The sequence below is a fragment of the Macaca nemestrina genome, chromosome 5 (assembly GCF_043159975.1).
Source record: "Macaca nemestrina isolate mMacNem1 chromosome 5, mMacNem.hap1, whole genome shotgun sequence".
In the NCBI taxonomy this organism is placed as follows: Eukaryota; Metazoa; Chordata; class Mammalia; order Primates; family Cercopithecidae; genus Macaca; species Macaca nemestrina.
This window is the reverse complement of record NC_092129.1, coordinates 39,991,959-40,001,014: the sequence shown is the minus strand read 5'-3', so window position 1 is coordinate 40,001,014 and position 9,056 is coordinate 39,991,959. Positions and strand designations below refer to the sequence as shown.

At 44.5% G+C, this 9,056-nt stretch overlaps 1 long non-coding RNA gene across 2 annotated transcripts; it reads left to right on the top strand.

Moving 5' to 3' along the window:
- Positions 1-522: 522 nt before the first annotated feature.
- LOC105465659 (uncharacterized) lies at positions 523-3,777 on the top strand. Of its 2 annotated transcripts, none has more exons than XR_977692.3 (3): positions 523-663; positions 2,966-3,073; positions 3,533-3,777. It is a non-coding gene; the product is annotated as an uncharacterized lncRNA (long non-coding RNA). The 2 variants fall into 2 exon arrangements; XR_977693.2 differs by lacking the exon at positions 523-663 and adding an exon at positions 1,780-1,871.
- The last annotated feature ends 5,279 nt before the right edge of the window (positions 3,778-9,056 follow it).

Genomic DNA, 9,056 nt, shown 5'->3' with positions numbered 1-9,056 from the left:
TCCTGTGATGCGTGGGAATTACAGGAGCTACAGTTCAAGATGAGATTTGGGTGGGGTGACAGTCAAACCATACCACAGGGCAATCAGATCCTGCTTTTAGAGGATATCTGGAGGGCATCTGGAAATGAAACTTGTGAGGAAAGCATTTTCTAATCACGGGAGGATACTGGACCCAGGTGGGGCAGTGAGGGAAGAATGAAGGGGAGGTGGTGATGGGAACTAGCCTTCTAAGGTGAACCTGGTAAGACTTGTGGGCAGACTGAGAGGAGTGGTGATGCAGGAGGACTTCTAGGTTGGCAACCAGGTGTACCCAATGAAGGACGCACAGGAGGAGGGCAGATGTGCCCAGGAGAGGTGAAGACTTCCATTTTGCACATGTGGAGTTTGAGTTGCCTGTGGAACATCTTGGGCTCTTTGAACATTTTTTCAGATGTGAGGTGATGATGGCCTTCCTAAAGTACCTTCCTTTCATATTGTGATAGGTTTTCCTCCTTCACAGAGAAAATGGAATACAGTGATGCAGTAGGGTTCTAATCATGACTGCTATCTCAGGAGATGGGAGCAACATAGCAGCCAGGGACTCTGCTACAGGGGCAGTGCCTCTGAGTTCACAGGGGGCTCCTCCCGCTGACAAACTAAAACCATGACCGTCTGGGTAGATCAGTAAGTAAATGACATCCTTCCTAAGGGCTGAGGCCACATCAGAGGGTGTGGCTAGAGAGTGGAGGTGTGCGGGGATCCCATCAGTTAAGCACTTGTGTACAGGTCCCATCAGCAGCAGCTCTTGGAGCAGCCTGTCCCCAATGAGCACCTCTTTGAGAGTGACCACTGTCACTAATGACTTCCTTGTTGCCTAATCCAGCATACATTATCATCCCACATCTTCATTCAGCAAACAGGATAGAACACTCCCCTCCGTGCCAAGCATACTGAACTGCCAGAGACATCATAATGAGCAAGACTTGCTTTCAAGGTGCTCTCAGACCAGTTGGAAAGTCTGAAAGTGACAACCCCCTTTCAGTGACAAATTCCCTTACTGCAAGATGACTGCTTCAAGACTGATAGGTACAAAGTATAGCAGTGTGACAAAGGAAAAGTTACATTGGTGTTACATGGAGCAAAAGGTGGAAAAGATTCTCCTGGGATAAGCAGGAGTCCATCTACAAGATGGCCTAGGCTCTCATTAGCATATTCTGCCAGAGGTATTTGAACCAAAGTGACTCCATCTTGAATAGGAACTGGGTGAAATGAAGATGAGACCTGCCGGGCTACATTCCCAGGAGTTTAAGCGTTTTTAGTCACAGGCTGAGATAGCAAGTTGGCAGGACTGGTATCACAAGATACAGGTCAGTCATAAAGACCCTACTGATAAAACAGGATGCAGTAAAGAAGCCGGACAAAACCAAGAATACCATGAAAGTGACCCAGGTCGTCCTCACTGTTCATTACGTGATAATTATAACACATTAGCATGCTAAAAGACACTCCCACCAGTGCCATCACAGTTTACAGATGCCATGGTAACAACTGGAACTTACTCTACATGGCTTAAGAAGGGGAGGAACCCTCAGCTGGGGGGAAATCTCCACCCCTTTTCCAGAAAACTCACGAATAATCTATCATTTGTTTAGCATATGATCAAAAAATAACCATAAAAATAGCCAACCAGCAGCCTTCGGGGCTGCTCTGCCTATGGAATAGCCATCCTTTGTTTCTTTACTTCTCTAATAAACCTGCTTTTGCTTTACTCTGTGGACTTGCCCAGAATTCTCTATTGTGCAAGATCCAAGAACTCTCTCTTGGGGTCTGGGTAGGGACCCCCTTTCCAGCAACACTTCCACAGAGAAGAATCATCTGGAGAGCTTTTGAGAGTCAGTCCCGGCAAGAAAGATATTTGCAATTTTAAAAATCTGACAATATAGAGAAAACGACAGAATTTGTTTTCAGAGAATGCTTTCTTTAGGAAACGCATGCTAATAATGTTTCTTTTTTTTTTTTTTTTTTGAGACGGAGTCTCGCTCTGTCGCCCAGGCTGGAGTGCAGTGGCGCAATCTCGGCTCACTGCAAGCTCCGCCTCCCGGGTTCAGGCCATTCTCCTGCCTCAGCCTCCTGAGTAGCTGGGACTACAGGCGCCCGCCACCGCGCCCGGCTAATTTTTTGTATTTTTAGTAGAAACGGGGTTTCACCGTGGTCTCGATCTCCTGACCTTGTGATCCGCCCGCCTCGGCCTCCCAAAGTGCTGGGATTACAGGCGTGAGCCACCGCGCCCGGCTAATAATGTTTCTTAAATACAAACCTCAGAGGGGCTTGGCTGGAGGGGGAGCTTGAGGCCAAAAGTGCAAAGCTGCTCTGAAAAATGAAGGGTGTGGTCAGACACAGGGAAGACCAGACGCAGGAAAGAAGCCTTCAACTTGGGCATTATCTGGGTGGTTCCCAGAGGAAGACGGAGATGATTTTTGGGTTGCAGAGAAAGGGAAAGAACTTGAAACTGGAGTAGAGGACAGGAGATAAGAGGGGAAGAAGAGGCAGGGGGCGGATAAGGTCAGGGTATCAGGACAGCAATAACCAGGTGCTAACTTGTCTGATGGTGGGAAGGGCCAAGTCACGCAGGAGCAGTGGTGTCTGGTATGGACTATTAAGTTGTTTCCTATTGCTGTCTTTCATCATTAGGTCATTAGTTAAGCTTTACACCACTGCTCAGTGTCAGCATTAGTTAAGCTTTATACCTTAAGGTCTTCAGTTAAGTTTTATGCCAGGTTATTACCGAAGCTCTGTACCACTGCTCAGTGACAGCATGGTGGTGGCGATGTCCTGGGGAATGGAGAGGGTAAAGTGATGCAAAGACAGATATCGAGACCTCCAAACCGATCAAGGAAAAAGTTGAGGGCAGGAGGTCTCAGCTGGTATAACAGGAAAAAGAAAAAATCAAGGAAAACCGAACTATCGCTCCTCTCCTTTAACCCAGGATTCCTCAGAGGCAATTCAGGAGGGAAATGGAATTCCTCTGGAAATACACATCATGGAAGCTTGAGTTCTTTTGTGTGGCTGGAGTTGTATCTCTGATTCCAAAAAGGTAAAAGACTTGAAAAGTAAACTACAAATACAGATTTTCTTTCTGTGTCCTGTCTGTCCCTGAGAATTCTGTTTGCAAAGGTTTGGGGTGGGGTTGTGTCCAGGTGGTTCTGATGTGCGGTCAGGGTTGAGGACCACTGCCATAAGTCATGGGGCCACGGGAATTTCAAGGAGAGGATTTTTGTTTGAGAGTGCTCACTTTGGTGGCAGGGTGGTGGCAGGTTGACAAGGCACAGAAGGAGGCCGGGTCTTGAGCACTGACGGGGCCTGCCATATGGGGCCCTCCCAAGGAGGCTTCCTGTGTGTGCAAGGTACCACAGCCCCGCCATCCAGCGATGTATTACGCACCACTCTCTTCCTCTGAGTGCGCATTCTCCGTAGCAGCAGAATGACAGTCACTTGTCATTCCACTACCTGATCTGGAGGAAGAGAAAAACCAGCAGTGTTTGTCTTTACTCAGGATGCCATCTCTGGAAGACAGGGACTGAGCCAAGGGCATGGACCTAGGATTTGACTCTCAGCTTTGGAATCCTGCTAACTTCTAGTTTCCACATCTCATCGAAAAGTCAGGAAGCGGCTAAAGCAAATACTGCCTTTCGCATTAGACCTAAGTGCAGCTGGAGCTTCAAAAGAGAAGCTTAGTTTCCTTCCCCAGTTGGAATGCTCCAATATTTCCCTACTTTTCAATAAAATGCTGAAAAGAAATTCCAGTGCTGCTATGCTTACAAATGCGATATTTAAAATGTGTATTTAATTAAAGTTGAGAATAGACAAACCCCTTTAGGGGCTTTCTTTCCTTAGAAATGCATCCTGTGTTCTCATTTTGAGGGACAAAACGTAACAAGTACTGGGCATAATAAAAAGAATTGCCTCTAAACCTACACAGCCTTCACTCCCCACACCTCCCTTTTGAATGTAAATGTGGGCAATACCAGGAAATGAGCCGGGCACAATATTTGCGCTAGGTCCTCATATCTCCACTCTCCTATTTGGAGTCTTAGGTAAACATGCCCCCAGCCAGAGAGCCAGCCCTGTGCGAACCCTGCAGACTCTTCAATAAAGCACCTCCTCGAAATTCTGATTCACATCTCTCAAATCCATTGTCATCCTTCACAGTCAGAAAACAAAAGCCACTGCACTGAGCTTAAAACAGTAAGTGCCTTACACTGAAAACGCCTTTAATATCTAACTCTACTAAACATCGGGAGAGAATGCTTATTTCGGGAGTCATCTCACTTGTTCATGGGCATTTAATGCATAAATCTCAAGTATACATTATGATATGTTATTATATGAAATGTATACAGTATAGGTCGTGCACATAGGAATGTAGTACTGTTACTAGTATATAATCCTTCTGCTGTAGTACAAAGTAATGTAAGTCCTGCACACAAATGCACGCCTCACAATACAGAGTGTTACACATCATGCTAACATGTGTACTATTCATAACTCTATACCATTCAAAATGCTAATTGTCACTTTTTTTTCAAAGTGCAAGCATTTGTTTTGGAAGAATAAGGCCAAAGCTCACATTGTTCTAACTGTATGGCCAGCTGCTGGCTTTACCACAATGAGACGCATTGTTGGGTAAATGGAGTCCCTCAGGTGAATGTAATTATGCAAATCCTTCCCTAACTACCAGCACTCTCTTGGCCCTCCCCGCTGGCCGCCCACCACTGGGAACACTGTCAGATCGCATTACCGGAGGCCTCACTTGTTTGCTGGGAGTATCCTCCCCGCATTCTCCGGAAAAGAACCTGCTGCGGGCCCTGTCCCCGTAAGGCCTGTGGGCCCACTTGGGACCTCACCAGAAGACCAAGCTTTTTTCACCAGCTGACACATTTCTTCACTATATCTCGAGCATTGGAAAACACGCCTTTTAATTCCCTAAGGCGGTGTCTACCACCCCTTGTTCAACGGCAGGCCTGCACAAAGATGTTTCTAACGCCAGAGGCAAGAGAGAGGGAATGAATGAGGCTCCTTCACTGAAGCCCCTGGAAATGATGTAGACACACGGTCAAGTATCATTCACACACACACACACACACACACACACACACACACTTCTTCATTCACTCCAGAACAATCTTAAGCGGTTATGCAATCACGCACTTTAGCATCCCTCATCCACAGACATGGGAACACAGGTGACATTGCTTATTTATTGACATAACTATAGACATACTTAGAAATAGGGAACCTGGACAAAAAAACTCTCTCGAAAGTCCCCACCCCGTTTAATTTACATGGGTCACTCGTGTGGGGGGGGGTCTTTTTTTCCCACAGTTTTGGTGATTTCCCACAGTCACCAAAATAGAACTCCGCCTAGAGTGAGCCCTGCATAAATGTGGAGGGAGTGCCGTACTTAAACTAACTTTTGTTTACCTTCTAGAACCAGCTCAACAAAATAAGAAACTTACCTTAGTTATTGTCAGGCCTCTGAGCCCAAGCCTATCTCCCTTCACTGACTCTCGTTTCGGACTCAGCCTGCCTGCGCCCAGGTGAAATAAACAGCTTTGTTGCTCACACAAAGCCTGTTTGGCGGTCTCTTCACACGGACGTGAGTGACAATTATCATCTGTGTTATTAGTGAATAATACTTCATTTCTCAACACTTTGTAAATTGCACTTTGCGGTTTAACCTATTGACAAGAGAGTTTGAATGAAAAGTAAAATATCAAGACAGCGAACCAAACAATACTTCTCTGAAGAAAATAAAGTAGCCAAAAGAGGTTAAAAACACAGAACCGTGAATACAAAATTCATTTACTTTAACTCTAACTCAGGCTTGATAGCAAGATGATTCCTGAAGAATGAGATATTTTAAATCCCAACACTATAAAATCTGTAAAAACGTCAGAGAAGCTATGAGTGAGACTAAGCCTTGGTTAGCAGGAGGAAAGGAGAGGAAAGAGATCAAACCTACTGGAAAAGAACTTTCTTCTTTCAGAGCTGAGCCCAGGCACGATGGCAGTAAGAAAGAAGGAGCCTCACTTGTTCCTTTCTTTGCACAAAAGCTGTTCGATTATTGTGGATGGAATCAGAGGAAATGGGAAGGTCTGTGGGAGGAAGTGAATAGGGTGCTTTGTCTTTTTAAGCTTTTTCTGGATCCTGCAGTTCTACTTTAACAAAAGAAAAAGGGATCTGGGCCCTGGTAATAAAATATAGGTTTGCATAACCTTTCATCTTAATTCAAGAGCCCCTAGGTTGAGGTGTACAAAGTAAGAATAAATTTATGTATTGTAACCAACCGCAACTCTACTCAAGATTTGTAAGAGTGTCTGTCGCATGTAGAAAATATAGAACAGACTTTCTAACCAAACTGTTTCCTCACATCCTGATTATAATATTTAAATTTTTTCATTATTTCTAGCTATTGTTTAGTTCGTTCTGTTGGCAATAAACTGTGCCAGGCGTTTTACTCATGGGATCATCTTTATTCTTCAAAGCAATCACATCAGTTGGAATTATTATTATTATTATTATTTTGAGACAGAATTTAGCTCTTGTTGCCCAGGCTGGAGTGCAATGGCACGATCTCAGCTCATTGCAACCTCTGCTTCCCAGGTTCGAGGGATTCTCCTGCCTCAGCCTCCTGAGTAGCTGGGATTACAGGCATGCGCCACCATGCCCGGCTAATTTTGTATTTTTAGTAGAGACGGGGTTTCTCCATGTTGGTTAGGCTGATCTCGAACTCCCGACCTCAGGTGATCCGCCCACCTCAGCATCCCAAAGTACTGGGATTACAGGGGTAAGCCACCACGCCTGGCTAGGTGGAATTATTGTCTTCATTTTACTGAAGAGGACACTTCTACATTGTCTTCAAGGTCCCCAGTGAAGGCAGAAACTCATCAGCCCTCACTGAAGAAGTCACCAGTAAAGGCTGCTGACACATCATGGGCACATCCTCTGGTCACTCCTGGGAAACTGAACTTCTTTTGTCTAAAATACAAATTGTATCCACGTGAACCTAAAGATTTCTTAAATTTCTGAATTTTCTTTAGTGTCATGATTCCATTTGGAAATTGTTCTCATTTCTTGGAAGTACCTGCTTGTTGTGAAATGTTTACATTATGGGAGAAGAGGAGAAAATTTAAATACAGTAGTCCACCTTATCCTTGGTGGATTATGTCCCAAGCCCCACAGTGTGTATCTGAAACCCTGGATAGCACAAACCCTGTATATACTCAGTTTCTTTTTATACATACATACCCATGAGAAAGTCTAATGTATAAATTAGGCATAGTAAGAGATTAACAATAACAACTAATAATAAAATAGAACAATTATAACAATAGACTGTAATAAAAGTTATGTGAATGTGGTCTCTCTCTCAAAACATCTTATTGTGAATACTGAATCTCAAAAAGTAAAACTGTGGATAACAGGGGACTACGGTAATGCAGACAAATATTTTCTAAATAATATTTCCTCAGTGAGGCAGATAAAGAATTGTGTCTGATATTCTACATAAAAAACAAAATTTTGCATCTTTTTGACTGATTGGGTTGTAAGGGAGAAAACCCAATCTTTTTCTCACCCATCACTAGGTCCGTGACTGAGTCACTCGTCAGAGGTGTTTGAACCAGAGCAACTCTATCTTGAACAGGAGCTGGGTAAAACGAGGCTGAGGCCTACTGGGCTGCATTCCCAGATGATTAGGCATTCTAAATCACAGGATGAGATATGAGTTCAGCACAAGATATAGGTCATAAAGACCTTGCTGATAAAATAGGTTGCAGTAAAGAAGTCAGCCAAAACCCACCAAAACCAAGATGGCGACGAGAGTGACCTCTCTTCGTCCTCACTGCTACACTCCCATTGGCACCATGACAGTTTACAAATGCCATGACAACATAAGAAAGTTACCCTATATGGTCTAACAAAGGGAGGCATGAATAATCCACCCCTTGTTTAGCATATTATCAAGAAATAACCATAAAAATGGGCAACCAGCAGCCCTCGGGGCTGCTCTGTGTATGGTGTAGCAATTGTTTTATTCCTCTACTTTCTTAATAAGCTTGCTTTCACTTTATGGACTTGCCCTGAATTCTTTCTTGAGTAAGATCCAACAACCCTCTCTTGGCATCTGGATCCAGACCCCTTTACCCTAACACACCTATAGCAAAAGACAGATTAACAAGAAAAAGAGCAAATTTATTTAATATCACAACCCAAACAAATGTTTTCTCCTGCTGGCCTGAATTGAGAAAGGAAGCACTAGGAGAAATTTTTACCCCGTCTTTTTTTTTTTTTTTTTTTTTGGAGACAAAGTCTTGCTCTGTCACCCAGGCTGTTGCTTACTACAACCTCAACCTCCACCTCCCAGGTTCAGGCGATTCTCATGCCTCAGCCTCCCAGGTAGCTGGGATTACAGGTGTGAGCCACCATGCCCAGCTGATTTTGTATTTCTAGTAGAGATGGGGTTTTACCATGTTGGCTAGGCTGGTCTTGAACTCCTGACCTCAGGTAATCCACTTGCCTTGGCCTCAAAAAGTGCTGGGATTACATGAGTGAGCCACCACACCCAGGCTTACCACCTGTCTTGACTGGGCATTACAGATAGAGATGCGGAGAGCTGACCTGGGTGAGAATTCCTACTTTCTGCCGGCTTTTTGTCGGTTGTCTCAGGATCTTTTCTGCAGGCTTCAGAGGGAGTGTGATGTCTCCATTGCCCCATGTTGGGCACCAGAAACTGTAGAGGAGAACAATTAATATCTTTTCATCACATCAAGATTCAAGGTTGAGGCCCTACACAGAAGACAGATTAACAAGAGAGAAGCATACGAATTAATTTTTGTTTTGTTTTGTTTTTTTGAGACGGAGTCTCGCTCTGTCACCCAGGCTGGAGTGCAGTGGCCGGATCTCAGCTCACTGCAAGCTCAGTCTCCCAGGTTCATGCCATTCTCCTGCCTCAGCCTCCCGAGTAGCTGGGACTACAGGTGCCCGCCACCTCACGCAACTAGTTTTTTGTATTTTTT